The sequence below is a fragment of the Sciurus vulgaris genome, assembly GCF_902686455.1.
Source record: "Sciurus vulgaris genome assembly, chromosome: 12".
NCBI classification, from domain to species: domain Eukaryota; kingdom Metazoa; phylum Chordata; class Mammalia; order Rodentia; family Sciuridae; genus Sciurus; species Sciurus vulgaris.
The window spans coordinates 55,247,073-55,264,950 of NC_136473.1; positions in this window are offsets into that span (position 1 = coordinate 55,247,073).

The following is a 17,878-nucleotide window of genomic DNA, read 5'->3' on the forward strand; positions in this document are numbered from 1 at the left end:
CACACTCCAGTGAATTCTCCTGGATGCACTGCAGGTGCACATGTCTCATTGTCAAGATGACCATTTAAGAGAATTTCTAGAGGAAAGGGTCTCAGAAAAACAACATGAAAAAGAAAATATTCTCAAAATTACTATAGTCCTTATAAAGCAATATGTTACTACTAAAAAAAAATTGGAAAATAACGAATAAACAAAAAAAGAGGAAACCTCTTTAATTGCACAAAATTTAACCACTATCAACACTCTGCTTCATCTCTGCTGAAACCTTTAGCCTACTGTATGTATTCCTATGTAACTTTTTCAGTAGTGCTGCTGCTACAGAGGAGGGCCTCACACTGGCTCTGATCCACATCCTTGGAAGGACAGCCGGGAGAGCTGAGTGTGTTCTGTGAAGGCTGAGAGTGGACCTTACTTTTCAGCTTCCATCATGGAGAGCAAGAATCTTAGGAATCATCCAGCCACCAATTGCACCTGAGTGGAAGGAGAAAATAATCTGGCAACAAATTAGGAATGTGTTTGGGAGGAACAATACATACATAAACATTCTGTGTTGCTAATATTAACCTGCTATTTTAATATGTCATGAACAATCTTTCCATGTTAATGTATACTCACCCAAAACACAACTTTTTTTTGCTGGGGGGTGGTATTGGGGATTGAATGCAGGGCCTTGTTCATGCTAAGCATGGGCTCTACCACTGAACTACAATAAAAAAATTTTAATGATTGAATGGTATCTAATTATGCTTTTAATTCCTTTTCTGATAATTAAAATTTTTAATTTTTCTTTTTTTAATAAATCATGATGAACATGAAGGAGTAAAATCTTAATTTGCATAGAATACATTTCTAGAAGTGGAAGAGTTGGTTCAACTTTCAAGTGATGAACTTTTATTTTTAAGTCTATTCTTACTGTGTTTTCAGTCTTTTTTACAGCATGATTAAAATCATGCTTTTAATTTTTCCAATTTGATAGACAAAATATAGTAACTTACTAATTTTTTTAAAAAAAATTTGCCTTTGATTGATTACTGGAACTTTCTAAAGGCCCATCACAATGTACTGAAGGATTCAATTGGATTAACTCTAGAGGCACCAAATTTGAGCCTCACAGACTATTTCTTCAGAAAGAAACAATAGGGCTCTGTGGCTGCTGTGAAATGGAGTCCCATAAAGCACAATGAGGCCAGAATCTGAATTCAAAAGAAACATTTTCTTTCAGAATAGTTGCTACCTACAGGAGGCAATTAGTGAGAATGAGCCACTGTCCCACAGAACAGCAAGAAGTGTCACAAACTTTCAAGTAACAAGGGAGATAAGGCTCCACAAGAGCAGAAAGAGAGGCCAGTTGATTCTCTACCACCAGCTTCGGTTGGAAAAGGGTTTCCTAATGGAATTCATTTGCTCATTCTACAAATACTTAAATTCCTACTATGTGCCAGATACCATGGTAGACATCAGAGATGAAACAGAGCCTTGTCCTTGAGAGATTTCAGTAATTGGTCAGCAACATTAGCAAAATGCTTTGGAATCAGAGAAAATAGATGCCAGATCTACCTGTGGGACTCACAGAGGACTTAATTGAGGAAGTGACAGAGGAACCGCAAGTACTTTCTGTGCTCAGATTGGCAGTAATGCTGCTGATTCTGGATGGGAGGAAATGTTGCAGAACAGTACAATGAGATGGCTTGAGGCTAAGGCTAAAATTGTTTTATAGGGTGACTTATAAAAAGGGAAAGGATGGTCCTGCTTTTGAATTCTAACCATGCCAGGTACAGGATATATGCCCTGGGAAAAGTCACTTGATATGCCTGAAACTGTTGCCCAGCTATAAAATGACAGGAAATCGGAGAGATCCAAGATGGTGGACTAGAGGGAGGCTGCGTTCCTTGTCGCTCTGTGACTCCGGTTTCAAGCAGAGGATATCTGTTTCTTGGTGAGGCAGTTTTTGCTGCTTATTGATCCCCTGCTGTTTACCCCATTTGTCTGCTGTGATCACTGCAGTCCGCCAGCATATCGCCGCCTTTTTTGAGTGCAGATTGCTCACTGTCAGGTGCCTATCATCCGCCATTTGCCTACCTCTCGCCTGTCCATTGCCTGCCTTACACCTATCCATCACTCAATGCAGGAGGTTCACCTCCTGATCGTCAGCAAACTGATCACCGACCACCAGTGGAGCACCAGCTGCCTGCTGTTGCCTGGAAGTTCACTGTTACAGTACCTGCAGGTTTGATTACACATGGCTGCAGCCATTTTGAGACAACAGCCAGGCCCTGTAGGACCCCTGGCTGGACTGACTGAGCCCCATCTCCAGGATCCCTCAGCCTGACTGATCACTCCCTGCCTCTGGGGCCCTCACATCAACTGATTGCTCCCTGCTGCCAAGACCCCCAGACCAACTGACTGCGCCCTATCATGGGGACCCCGGACCAGATTGCAACCGGCCTCCAGGATCCCACCAAACACACCTGACTTCCAGGACCCCTGCCTGACAAACCGCATCTCACCTCCAGGACCACCTGCTGACCACAGCCACACCCTGAGCTGCAGGTCCCCATTTGCCAACACATTTTGAAGCCAGAGCGGCCATCGTGGATAATCCTGGAAGCCATAGCTCCAATCTTTAGGTGGGGCAAAACCCATCCTGAGACACCTGCTGGAGGCTTGAAGCTCATTGTCAGACCTTATTGCAAATCTGTTTGTTTTACTGAAGATAATATTTGAACTCATTCAGTTTATTATGACAATTTTGTTATTGTCCTCATAGGGGCTATTTGGTCTAGGATTGCACAGTGTCTGAATTGGGCACTGCTAATATTGATCTCCCCTTAAAGAAAGGGTTCTGGAAACCTATAGGGCCACTATAAGCCTATAAGGGGAAATCTGCAATACCCCAGATCTGCACTGCTAGAGAGGAAGATACATGAACAATATGAAAAAACAAGGGAAGAAAATGATCCAAACAAATCTAGATTCTATAGTAATACAATCCAATGACAGTATGGTAGAAGAAATGTCAGAAAAGGACTTCAGATTATACATAATTAAGATGATTCGCAAAGCAAAGGATGAGATAAGAGAGCAAATGCAGGCAATGAATGGTAATACCAATAAGCTGAAAGAGCAACTGCAGGAAGCAAAAGATCATTTCAACAAAGAGATAGAGATTCTTAAAAAAAACAAATAGAAATCCTTGAAATGAAGGAGACAATAAACCAAATAAAAAACTCAATGGAAAGCATCACCAAAAGACTAGACCACTTGGAAGACAGAACCTCAGACAATGAAGACAAAATAATCTTGAAAATAAAGTTGCCCAAACAGAGACGATGCTAAGAAATCATGAACAGAATCTCCAAGAACTATGGGACATCATGAAAAGACCAAATTTAAGAATTATTGGGATTGAGGAAGGCACAGAGATACAAACTAAAGGAATGAACAACCTATTCAATGAAATAATATCAGAAAATTTCCCAAACCTGAAGAATGAAATGGAAAATCAAATACAAGAGGCTTACAGAACACCAAATGCACAAAATCACAACAGATCCACACCAAGGCACATTATAATGAAAATGCCTAACATTCAAAATAAAGATAGGATTTTGAAGGCCACAAGGGAAAAGCATCAGATTACATATAGGGGGAGACCAATATGGATAGCAGCCAACTTCTCAACCCAGACTCTAAAAGCTAGAAGGGCCTGGACCAACATATTTCAAGCTCTGAAAGAACATGGTTGCCAACCAAGAATCCTATACCCAGCAAAACTAACCTTCAGATTTGAAGATGAAATAAAATCTTTCCATGATAAACAAAAGTTAAAAGAATTTACAAATAGAAAGCCTGCACTACAGAATGTTCTCAACAAAATATTCCATGAGGAGGAAATGAAAAACAACAATGTAGGTCAGCAAAGGGAGGAACTACCTTAGAGAAAAACCACTCAAAGGAGAAACCAAGCCAACTTAAAATCCAAAAATAAGCCAAGTGACTGGGAATACAAATCATATCTCAATAATAACCCTGAATGTTAATGGCCTAAATTCATCAATAAAAAGACATAGACTGGCAGAATGGATTAAAAAGAAAGACCCAACAATGTGCTGTCTGCAAGAGACTCATCTCATAGAAAAAGACATCCACAGACTAAAGGTGAAAGGATGGGAAAAAACCTACCATGCACATGGACTCAGTAAAAAAGCAGGGGTTTCCATTCTCATATCAGATAAAGTGGACTTCAAACCAAAGTTAGTCAGAAGGGATAAAGAAGGACATTTCATACTGCTTAAGGGAACCATAAATCAGGAAGACATAATGAGAGTAATATTTATGCCCCAAACAATGGTGCATCCCTATACATCAAACAAATCCTTCTCAATTTCAGGAATCACATAGACCACAACACGATAATTCTGGGTGACTTTAATGCACCCCTGTCACCACTAGATAGATCTTCCAAACAAAAACCAACCAAAGAAACCATAGAACTCAATAACACAATCAATAACCTAGACTTAATAGACCTATATAGAATATTCCATCCATCAACGAGCAGATTCACTTTCTTCTCAGCAGCACATGGAACCTTCTTGAAAATAGACCATATGTTATGCCACAAAGCAGCTCTTAGGAAGTGCAAAAAAAGTGAGATACTGCCTTGTGTTCTATCAGATCATAATGGACTGAGAATAGAAATCAATGACAAAATAAAAAACAGAAATTACTCCAACACCTGGAGACTAAATAATGTGCTATTGAATGAAACATGGATAACAAAAAACATCAAGGAGGAGACTAAAAAATTCTTAGAGGTCAATGACAACGACAATACAACATATCAAAATCTCTGGGACACTATGAAAGCAGTACTATGAGGAAAATTCATTGCATGGAGCGCATTCCAGAAAAGAATGAAAAGTCAACAACTAAATGACCTAACATTCAGCTCAAAGCCCTAGAAAAAGAAGAACAGAATAACAGCAAAAGTAGTAGAAGACAGGAAATAATTAAAATCAGAGCCGAAATCAATGAAATAAAAACAAAAGAATCAATTTAAAAAAATTGACAAAACAAAAAGTTGGTTATTTGAGAAAGTAAACAAAATAGACAAACCCTTAGCCACACTAACAAAGAGGAGAGAGAAGACTCAAATTACTAAAATTCATGATGAAAAAGGAAATATCACGACAGACACCACTGAGATACAGAACATAATGAGAAGTTACTTTGCAAATCTTTATTCCAACAAAATAGAAACTACCGAAGACATTGACAAATTTCTAGAGACATATGCTCCTCCCAAACTGAACCAGGAGGACATACACGATTTAAACAGATCAATATCAAGCAATGAAATAGAAGAAGCCATTAAAAGTCTACCATCCAAGAAAAGCCCAGGACCAGACAGATTCTCAGCTGAGTTCTACAAGACCTTCAAAGAAGAACTCATTCCAATACTTCTCAAAATATTCCAGGAAATAGAAAAGGAGGGAACCCTACCGAACTCACTCTATGAAGCTAATATCACCCTCATACCCAAACCAGGAAAAGACACATCAAGGAAAGAAAATTTTAGACCAACATCCTTGATGAATATAGATGCAAAGATCCTTAACAAAATATTGGCAAACCGTATCCAAAAACATATTAAGAAAATTGTGCACCACGATCAAATGGGGTTCATCCCTGGAATGCAAGGATGGTTTAACATCCATAAATCAATAAACGTAATCCATCATGTCAATAGACTTAAGGATAAGAATCATATGGTTATTTCAATTAATGCAGAAAAAGCGTTCAACAAAATACAACACCCCTTCATGCTCAAAACACTAGAAAAAATAGGGATAGTAGGAACATACCTGAACATTGTAAAGGCTATTTATGCTAAGCCCATGGCCAACATCATTCTTAATGGAGAAAAACTGAAACCATTCCTTTTAAAACTGGAAACAAGACAGGGATGTTCTCTTTCACCACTTCTATTCAACATTGTCCTCGAAACTCTAGCCAGAGCAATTAGGCAGACCAAAGAAATTAAAGGGATACGAAAAAAGGGAAAGAAAAGAGGAACTTAAGCAGTCACTATTTGCTGATGACATGATTCTATATTTAGAGGATCCAAAAACCTCCTCCAGAAAACTTCTAGACGTCATCAATTCAGCAAAATAGCAGGCTAAAAAATCAACACGCGTAAATCTAAAGCATTTTTATATGCAAGTGTCAAAACAGCTGAAAGGGAAATGAGGAAAACAACTCCATTTGCAATAGCCTCAAAAAAAAAAAAAAAATAAAATACTTGGGAATCAATCTAACCAAAGAGGTAAAAGATCTCTATAATGAAAACTACAAAACATTGAAGAAAGAAATTGAGGAAGACCTTAGAAGACGGAAAGATCTCCCATGTTCTTGGATAGGCAGAATTAATATTGTCAAAATGGCCATACTACCAAAAATGCTATACAGATTCAATGCAATTCCAATTAAAATCCCAATGATGTACCTTACAGAAATAGAGCAAGCAATCATGAAATTCATCTGGAAGAATAAGAAACCCAGAATAGCTAAAGCAATCCTTAGCAGGAAGAATGAAACAGGGGGGTATCGCAATACCAGATCTTCAACTCTACTACAAAGCAATAGTAACAAAAATGGCATGGTATTGGTACCAAAATAGACAGGTAGATCAATGGTACAGAATGGAGGACGTGGACACAAACCCAAATAAATACAATTTTCTCATATGAGACAAAGGGGCCAAAAATATGCAATGGAGAAAAGATAGCCTCTTCAACAAATGGTGCTGGGAAAACTGGAAATCCATATGCAACAGAATGAAACTAAATCCCTATCTCTCACCCTGCACAAAACTCAACTCAAAATGGATCCAGGACCTTGAAAGCAGACCAGAGACCCTGCATCTTATAGAAGAAAAAGTAGGTCCAAATCTTCACCTTGTTGGCTTAGGATCAAACTTCCTTAACAGGACTCCCATAGCACAAGAAATAAAAGCAAAAAATCAATAACTGGGATAGATTCAAACTAAATAGCTTTCTCTCAGCAAAGGAAACTATCAGCAATGTGAAGAGAGAGCCTACAGAGTGGGAGAATATCTTTGCCACTCATACTTCATATAGAGCGCTAATTTCCAGAATCTATAAAGAACTCAGAAAACTCTATACCAAGAATACAAATAACCCAATCAACAAATGGGCTAAGGAAATGAACAGACACTTCACAGAAGATCTACAAGCAATCAACAGATATATGAAAAAATGTTCAACATCTCTAGTAATAAGAGAAATGCAAATCAAAAGTACCCTAAGATTTCATCTCACCCCAATTAGAATGGCGATTATCAAGAACACAAGCAACAATAGGTGTTGGCGAGGATGTGGGGAAAAAGGTATACTCATACATTGCTCGTGGGGTTGCAAATTAGTGCAGCCACTCTGGAAAGCAGTATGGAGATTCCTCAGAAAGCTTGGAATGGAATCACCATTTGACCCAGCTATCCCACTCCTTGGCTTATACCCAAACGACTTAAAATCAGCATACTACAGAGATACAGCCACATCAATGTTCATTGCTGCTCAATTCACAATAGCCAGATTGTGGAACCAACCTGGATGTCCTTCAATTGATGAATGGATAAAGAAACTGTGGTTTATATATACAATGGAATAGTATCAGCCATAAAGAATGATAAAATTATGGCATTTGCAGGCAAATGGATGAAATTGGAGAATATCATGCTAAGTGAGATAAGCCAATCTCAAAAATCCAAAGGACGAATGATCTCGCTGATAAGCAGATGATGACACATAATGGGGGGTGGGAGGGGGACAAGAATGGAGGAAGGAGGGACTGTATAGAGGGAAAAGAGAGGTGGGAGGGGTGGGGGGAAGGAAAAAATAACAGAATGAATCAAACATCATTACCCTATGTAAATGTATGATTACGCAAATGGTATGCTGTTACTCCATGTACAAAAAGAAACAACATGTATCCCACTTGTTTACAATAAAAATAAATTTAAAAAAATTACAGTTACAACATCATTTGTAAAAAAAAAAATGACAGGAAATCATATCTACCTTGTAAGGTCATTCTGAGCATGAAGGACCATTGCCTATGGTTCTCAGTAAGTGATAATTATCATTACAAAGTGCTCAATAAATACCTGCTGAATGAATGAATATAAACATTTTCTTATATAGTAATTATTTTTCTGTTATATAATAAGGTTTGGTCTAGATACTTATAGGATTTGTGGGAACAAGGAAAGCCATTTTCCTCAACTCATGACCCCAGGGTCTTTGTGGAAAGGGTACCTATGTTATTTTAACTTCATTCATTCAACAAATACTTATTTAGTGATACTCTCTGCTAGGAACTGTTTTAATAAACAATGTCCCTGCCCTTGTGGAACTAGAATTCTGGTAGGGAGTGAGACAATAGGAGGCATCAATAAGTACACGTCCAGCTGGGAGACATATTATTGAGGCATTAATAAGTACATGTCATGTGAGGAAAAATGCCACGGATGAAAAAAATGCACAGCGAGGAGGAAAGAGTGATGGGGCAGGGTGTGCTAACCAGTGTGATGCGAGGTGTGATGCCCCCAAGGAGTGATACTTGAACAACGATTCTACCAACAGCAGAATTGCCAGCCCACTTCATTCACCCTAATGTTGGAAAGCAGTTTCTCTAACATGGAGGCAGGAGTGTACCTCAACAGCCCAGTGCAGAGACCCCAACTGCTCTGTTCAGCTCTTGATTTGAGGAAAGCCTTTTGAAAATAACTTATTAATTCTGCCCTGTTTTCCAGGGAAGCCACAATTGTCCAGGATTCAAAGCACAGTTTACCCTCTTGAGGGAGTGATAGTGAGAAAAGGATGTGAGGAGGAATTTTTTGTCATTGTTTTTCTCTTTTATACCAGTAAGAATAAAGCAAAATAATAACTATGAATTATCCTGCCAGACAGAGAGGACTGTCCCATTTTCAAGCTACAATTTAAATGCTCTTGTAAAATGTTTTTTATGAAGAGTTAGTAGCAGTGGTACAACGAACCCCCACCTGCAACCCTGCCAAAGAGCTTCAAGCCAAGGCCCAATCCTGTCCCTTTTTCATATATTACTGCCCCTCATATTTTTAAACAAATCCAAGATATCATTTCTTTCTATCCATAATTTTTCAAATATATTTAAAAGAAAAAGATCCTTTAAAAAATACACTATAACCACAATACTATGATTACCCTAAAAAATAATAACTGCTTAATGCTATCAAATATCTAGTCAGTATTTAAATAATCAGTTCTCCCATAAATGTAATAAATAACTTTTAAAAATATGTACAATTTGAATTAGGAATCAAGGTTCACCGGTGTTTTTGGTTAATGTTTTTAAATTTTCTTTTAATGTCTGCTTTTCATTTCCTGCCTTTTTTCACCCTTGCAGTTTACTGACAAAACCCAGTTATCTGTCCTGTAGAGTCCCCACAGCCTGGGTGTTGCTGTTTGCATGCCCACGATATACATGGTCGACTGTATTCCTCTGTCCCGTCCAACTGGTAAATCGGCAGAGGGAACTCGGCTTGATCAAGTTCAGGTTTGATTTGAGTGGGCAGAAAGATTACTACATGGGCACTGCCCTTGTTTCAGAAAGTGCCTATATCTGATTTCTCTCTGTGATGCCAGTACCATGAATTCTAGGTCTGTTAATACCTTGGGGGTTGTAAATGGTGATAATCTATCAATCCTTCTTCATTTATTAGTTAAAATTTTTCTTTAAAGAAAAATAGTTCTCATCCATTATCTGCCTATAGAGTGGTACATCCCTATAGTAAAAGTAGGATTAGTATTTGAATATTTTTTCTTTATTTATCCATTTTCAAATAATAATCTAGTTTCTTAGCATTCCCTAGCAGTGACCAACTTGTTTGCTTTTAGTACTGTTATAAATGTGTGAATATTTAGCACATATCAATCTATTATGGTTATTATTCTTACTGATGCTTGTAGTCTCCCATCTTTGGTTAGTGGCAGCCTCTTTAGGTTGACTTCTAAGAGTTTCCTGGGTATAAGGTATAAGATGTTTTAGGTTCCTCTTGTACAATTGATTTACGACATGTCAGTCTTTGGTGACCTGAAATCAGGACCAACAGTGGGCCTTTTATAATGGTGCATTATTGGGGAATAAGTAGAAGAAGAAAAGTTTGGCTCATGTTAGAAGTATGCAGATCCTTTCATCTGGTTTTCCTCCACAGTTCTATATAATAGTGCACAGGTACAAAACTCACTGGTTAAATGGGGATCACTAAAATTTCTAGAAAGGTTTTCAGCAGCCCAATATTTTCTGACTCTAGAAATTATCTTAGAGAATGCATCTCAATCCTGAAGCCAGCATGGGCCTCTTATTTCTTTAATCATGAAGGATTCATTTATGGGGAAAGAGTCAAGATTCACTGTTGTGTTTGGTTAATGTATTTTTTAAGCTTTTTTTATTGTGTGGTTTTTATTTCCAACACCCGCCCCACTGCCTGCTACTGCAGTTTAATTATTGAAGAAACCAAGTTGTTTGTCCCATGGTGTTCCCTACAGCTGGGTTTTGCTGGTTGTAATGTATTTGCAGTTGAACATGTAGTTGGATGTATTCCTTTGTCCTATCCATTGTTAAGTTGGTAGTTGGATCTAGGTCTGATCAAGTTCAGATTTGATTTGTGGGGGCAAGATTACTTTGTTATCATCTATATAATAAATGTCTTAAATCCTAGTGGCAGGAAGACTTATCTTTGCCCCAAAGTCATATTTGTTTGTAGAACAATAGTAACAATGCAAAACAGAGTAGGAGGCAGTCGCAGTATGGACTTTTTAAAAGGAGGTAAAAAAGCAAAGTATCATAGATCTCTCTCTGTGTCTGAGCAATCAAATGAGTCTTCCTCTTAAGAAAGGAGCAAAGAAGCAGTTAGAGCAAGAATTGTTTATTTTAGAACTCAATTCTTGTGCTATACAGGAGGATCACAGGTGTCCTCAGTACAGGTAGAAAGGTGAAGCTTGAATAAGGCGGTCTGTGAACCATGGCTGGGTGCAGAAGTCCCTGGCACTAAGAGTTGGATCCATTGAAGAAAAGATGGAGAGGAAGGCGGCGGTGCAGAGTAGGCTGCTACTGGAAGCTGGTGAGAAGTTGTGATAGCTTTCTTTCACTTTAACCAATTCCTGAGACAAATCACTTTAGAGAGAGAAAAAACTTATTGCGGCTCACAGTTTGGGAAGTCTAGTCCTTGATCAGTTGGCCCCATTGCTTTTGGACCTGTGGTGAGGCAGCACATCATGGTAGGGGTGTGTGGCAGAGAAAAACTTCTCCCTCATGGCGGGGGAAATGAAGAGATAAAGAGGAGACGGGGATCCCACAATTCCCTTCAAAGGCATACCCCACTGACCTAAGGCCCTCCCAGCTAGGCCCCACCTCCTAAAGGCTTTACTTAAACTGCTCAGGAGCATCACGCTTGCATCAGAACCTTCAATACATGGGTCTTTGGAGGACACTTCAGTCCAAACTTAGCAGAAAGCAATTGAAAAAGAAGACACATTCTGGGTCTAAACTCTAAGATTTGACCTACCTCCTGAGCCTAAGGAGGGAGGGTGGGTCTGGGAATCCAACAGAGTAAAAAGAGGCACTGGAGTTGTAGACTGAACACAGAGCCAGAGACAATGATTAGTTGGTTCAAAGTTTCTTTTCTGGGGCAATGGAAATAGGAGGAGCTGCTTGCTTTGATGAATAAGGTGGAATCATGGGAAGGAGGCTACCAAAGGAGTACAACCAAGCTTAAGTTGTTTTGGAACTGATGTATATTTATTCATGACTCTCCCCTCCTCTTTTGATCTCCCATTTATCTGTTGAAGAGCCTGGTCTTTGGTCCAATAGAATCTTCCACATTTTGGAATTCTCTGCGTCTCTGAGGTGATGTTTAAAATGCCCTTCCATTTCTTGTATTTCCTTTAGTCCAATTTTTATGTATAGCGAGGGGTGTTTTTTAGTCAGCTTTTCCATTGCTGTGACTAAAAGACCTGCCGAGAACAATTGCAGAGGAAGAAAGCTTTATTTAGGGGCTCATAGTTTCAGAGGTCTCAGTTCATAGACTGCTGGCTCCATTCCTTGGGGCTCGAGGTAATTCTGAACATCGTGGTGGAAGAGTGTGGTGGAGGAAAGCGACTCACATGATGATCAGAAAGCAGAGAGAGACTCCACTTAACAGATACAAATCATATACTCCAAAGGCACACCCCCAATTCCCTCCTCCTCAGCCATACCCTAGCGGCCTTCAGTTACCACTCAGTGAGTCCCTAACAGGGGATTAATTCACTAATGGAGTTAAAGCTCTCATAACCCAATCATTTCACTTCTAAACTTCTTGTATTGTCTCACACATGAGCTTTTTGGGGGGACACTTCACATCCAAAACATAACAGGACTTGATCAAATTTAAGGTTAGTTTTGTTTTTGTTTTTACTCCCCTGACCCCTTTTCTGGAAATCAACTTCATTGGTAAATTTCTATTGCTTTCCCACAGAATGTTTAGATTCTCTCTTTGTCACAACTCAGGCTCAGTTGCTGTCAGCCTGCCCCTACCAATATGAGGTTCCCCATCAACCTGTCATCTTATGCTTGCCATAAACATTGTTTTATTAGGAGCTACAAAATGGTTAGCTTCAGAGGACTCTATCATACACAGGGGAATTCCTCTGTTGAAGATAATTTTCCACCATTGACTATTTGAAACCCAGCTTGTACAGCAAGGACACAGCAGTTTGTTTTATTTTAATTTTTCCAAGTACATTGTTTTTAATATGTGCATTTTATTTTCATAATTATATGTGTCACAGGTGGTCCATGACACTTACCATGTTTTTTATGAGAAGTTCAAGCCCCCATTTGCTTGTGTGCTCTAAAGCAGCTCTCAGTGATATTCTCCTTAATTTATTGTTTTCTGGTGATTTACAGCCTTTGCATTAGTTTCAGTGCTATTTCTCACAGTGAATGTATCTGTTTTTAATGTGAGTCAAAATGAAGAGCTTGGACTTGATTTAATGAAGCTATTGCAGATTGATAAAACAGATTTAAAATGTCATAAGGTTATAAAGAAAATGATGATTTAGGATAGCTAAATAAATGATAACAGTGCACCAAGAATTATCATTCTGAATATAATTCTTCCCTCACTAAACATGTTAAACAATCAATTAATACATAGTATCTCTTAATATGTTTTGATATGTAATATATTTAAATTATATTTTTAAATAATGTGTATTTTAAAGATAAAACCACTTGCACAAATCAAATTTGCAAAACTCGTTTTTCTATGTTTCCTCCATTTTCAGTTTGGTCTTTCAGCAACATACACTGGTTATCACTTGACAGCCAGGTAGCAATTTGAGTAAATTTCTGAAATAGGCAGAATTAACCAATTTCAAAATACTCAATCTAGGAAATAAGAATTCATATGATATGTGAAATAGAACTGTATATTTCTCAACGGTTGTAGTTTTACTTCAATTCCAGTTCCCTGCATTGATGTCACTCAAGTATATGGCCGGCATCATGGACTTGGAGACCCCAGAGCCATGAGGCAGTAGGGAGGGTGAGTGAGCAGGGATCACAGCCCACGAGAGACGAGAGTGGAGAACATGGACCCACAAGAAAGAAATGAGGCAAAATGGACGCTGGTTGAAAACCATGCTGGGGGAAAGGTGACCAGGGTGCTAGTTACTCTGCCTGCTGAATATTGAAACCATGAGCCCTGCAGAGTGCCAGGTGGAGGAAGGTCAGCATGCATCTTTATCAGCTTTGTGCACCTGTTTTTTGCTAAAGTGGAGGTAGAGTCAAGAGTCCAGATGTGAAAAAACAAATATGTGCATTCAGGTAGCAGACAGTGCCACGTGGGCCCAGGCTGGTCTGCTCCCAGGCACTATGGGACTGCAGCCTGCACCCCATCACTGACTTCCCTGAATAAACACTAAATTAGTGGCTGCTCCACTTTGCAAGGCTTCTAGTCCTTACCCCACCCCCGGGCATTCTATTTGACAGAGACCATAGAAAACTTAGGCTTGGACACTCTCAAAAAAGCCCAGTGGCACCTTACAACCTCAGGGAGCAGGTGGCACAGCTGCAGGCCACGGGGAGAGCAGGGACTGTCACCTGTGTGTCTGCTCCTGCTTTTGCAGTCTGACAGCCCCTTGCTGTCGGCATTTGGTACCCGCCTCTGCCTCCATGCTGCCCTCTCCTGGTTCTCAGGTCCTCTTAGTTTCCTGGTGTTCAGAGTTCAGAGTACCACCGCAGGTTTCAAGTTCCTAAAGTAGCCCTGCTTTCAGAGCCGCCCTCTAACGCATGACGCTCTCCACTGCCAGCCCCACACCACCCCACGCTGCCCACTGCCTCTAGGTGCATTTGTGTATTGCACAGAAGAAACTCACCCGTGTTTCCTCTTCCTTGACCTCCTCACCTTTATTATCAGAAGTTCTTACCCTCTCTGCTGCTGCTGTTCCTACTCTGGCTGCCTCCTTACATCCTTCCTCCATCAGCTATTCCCTTTGGGCTTTATCTTTGTCTTTATCCATTTGTTTATTTCTCTCAGACCATTGTCTCATTCAGGTCTACCCATGTTTTAAAAAACACTGTCCTTTCTTTTAGACATACTTCCCCTTTATTCCATCCTTCTCTACTCCTCCCTGTACCCCTCCATGTCTCAGCCTGTTACATTCTAACCTCCTTCTTTGTTCTACAGAAGCCACTGATGAGGTCACCAGTGATATGCCGGCAGCCTTAGCCTTTTCCAGTCCTGAGCCTATTTGCGTTCACTGCAGCATTTGAGACTCGTTGGTTATCCTTCCTTGCTGAAATTCTTTGGATTAAAGGACATACTCTTTCTAGATTTCTATCCTGCCTCTTATGTCTTAAGGAACCTCTTACTATTCCCATCCTTAAATACCAGTGACCTCAGGATTCTGGCCATAGCTCCTCTTCCTCTGATCCTCTCCTCCTAGTGTCCTCATCCATTCCCATGATCTCAGCCACCACTTGTAAGCCAAGGGCTCCTGGACTACAAGGTCAGAGCTGGCCTTCACTGAAGTTCCCACTGGTCTCACAGACAGCAGGGCCTATTCGATGTCCCTGGGGTCCATTCCTCCCACTCCACTGCTACAATGCCAGAGAGTTCCAGCCCTCATCACCTCCTTCCTAGACAATTGCCATAGCCCTCCAACTGTTTGCCTCCAAGCTCCACTGGATCCATTATTCATCTGTTTCCAGAAACATTTTTCCAAATAGATATGATCATGGTGCCTGTCTTGATGGGTTTTGCCAAAAGCAGACCCTGAGACAAGGATTCTGTTGTGGATGATTTATTTGGGGTTTTAGAGGGGAGCAGGGAATGGAAGCTAGCCAGTAAACAGGTAATATCAAGTCAGTAACCGCCATGGTAACTGGCGCCGAACTCTGCTGGGGACTCCTGGCATTACTATAGAATATATGTTTCAGATTTGTCCCACTTGAGGGGTGAGGGAGTTGGGTCATTTATATTCCAACTTTCATCAGAGACCCAGGTTTCAATTCTGTAGTAATTCACTCCTGCTTCAGGGAGCCTGTACCCCCAGACAGTGGAAGTCATCAGCCATTCAAAAGGTAAGGCCTGAGGGACTCTGAAAGGGGCAGGGACAGTGTCTTCCTCATTCCCCTCCTGCCTGTTCACGTCCAGGACCCCCATTGCCTATAACCTGCCCTTTTGGATGACTTCTCTGCACTTCTCCCTGCAAATCTTTCCCTCCACTCACACAAGGGCTCTCAGGTTTTTCCTGAGGAAGACAAGCACCGGATGCTTTCATGCCTATGTATATATGGTGCTTTCCTCCACACTATGCTTATCTTTTGATTAATTGATAATCCTGGTTGCATGTATCAGACACCTGCTACAAGGAGGGTCATTCATATATCTTAGTTCATTTCATGTAACTCTTACAATAACACATGAATTGACTATCTAAAGAAATTGTCTCCATTCTACAAGTATTAGAAATCAAGCTTTAGACTGGTGAAATAAAAAGTGAGGTTCAGAGAGACACAAAGCAAGCAAGCAGTCTTTTGATACCCAAGACTCTTTGCTCCAAAGTCTGTACTGTGCATTAACCACTAAGATGAACTGTCTTGTGTTTCTGGACTCAGCCCAGTAGTGGTCCATCCTCCTTCTTTCTAACTCAAATAGATGTTTCCTCTTGTCTTCCCATAACCTGTTGTCCCTTCTTAAAAATATGTATGCCTTTTTATAGCAGATACTACCTTGTAGCATAATTACTAATGTTTTCATCTGATTTCCCTTTTAAACTTTTGAGTCCCTCATTTTTCAACTTTCAATTCCTGACCCATTGCCCAACTTGGAATGAGGCCTTCATTAACTTCTAAAAGTTGGAATGAAATTGGATTGATATTAAAATTTGACTTTATTTTAATACTATGTACACAAATGCTGAGGAATGATACTTATAAAATAAGATAGGACTCAATCTTGACTTTTCTGGGCAATTCTGATGGGAAAGAATTAGGAGCTTTGATGGGCCATGTTCTGGGTCTTAGCAAAAACTGACATAATATTCAATGGCTGTTCATCTGCCCAGGTCTTCTCTAAGGGCCAGAGCAAAGTTTTAAATCAAGGAATAGTCTGTGTATTGTTTCTTCCCCTTTTATGCAGAAATGACTAAAATAAGAAAATCCCATGAAAGCTCTTCAGGCTCTATAATTTGGGGTATGTTTATAGGACACTTCTTGGTCATGCTGGTCAGTGGTTCTGCAGCCCCAAAAGGACACTAAGAAAAAGTGTCTGTGGTTGACTCACCCTCAGGATCCCTGCCATCTTTGCTACTTAAAGGGCTACTGAGTTGACACCAACAACCAAAGGGTTTGCTAGGTTTGAATGTGGGCTTATCCTCCATATATCAGGAGGGATGAAAGCTCCTCACTAGGAAGAAACTTCCACCCAGGTCTGCCGCATTATACTATTCACAGAGAGTTGAGAAAGGAATATTTTTCTCCTTTAGTAAAAACACAACTACTTGTGCAAACTTGTAAAAACCTAGCTTTCCCATCAGAATACTGAATTTACTAGTAAATATATGCTAGCAGAACAAAGGCCCAAAAGCCTACTTTGCTGCTAAAGATTGATTTTATAATTTGTTTTTGGTAATAGGGAAAATGGGAAAGAGCAACAAAGTCATAAAAAAGACAGCAGGGATATTTCTTTTTATTTAAGTCTGTGGTGTATGTCACTGCACTGAATTAAGACCACCAAGTTCACATGGTTAAGTTTGGTGTCCTGCAGTGACAGCAGTATGCCCCAGCTACTGTCTACCTGCTGATCACAGGACAAAGTGATTACAAAAGAAAAATATGGCTCCTTCCTCCCCCCTTGCCCTGCCCCAGTAGTCCACAAGTCATTCACAAAAAATATGCATCAAAGAATACTTTGTTTACCGTGCACTTGGACTTTCCTAGGACCACAGAGATGAAATGAAGGGAGCGTGCTATCTTACTTTTATGATAATTATGGTTTTCAAATTTTCATTTCCTCTTGAAAATATTTCTTTGTCTATCTTCTTGTCACTTTCATAAAAGACAGCCTTTTTCTTCTGACTTTGAAATTTTCTATTTAACAACATAATAACTATTGGTACTGGAGCCCGTCTGAGAGAATACAGCCCAAAGACCCTGGGATTTTGGTAAGTCCTGTTATCTGTGGGTCAACATCAGCCAATCTGGAGGGTGTTACTTTTTTTTTTTTTGGTATGAATGATCCATACTACTTAATTTATTTTTATTTAAG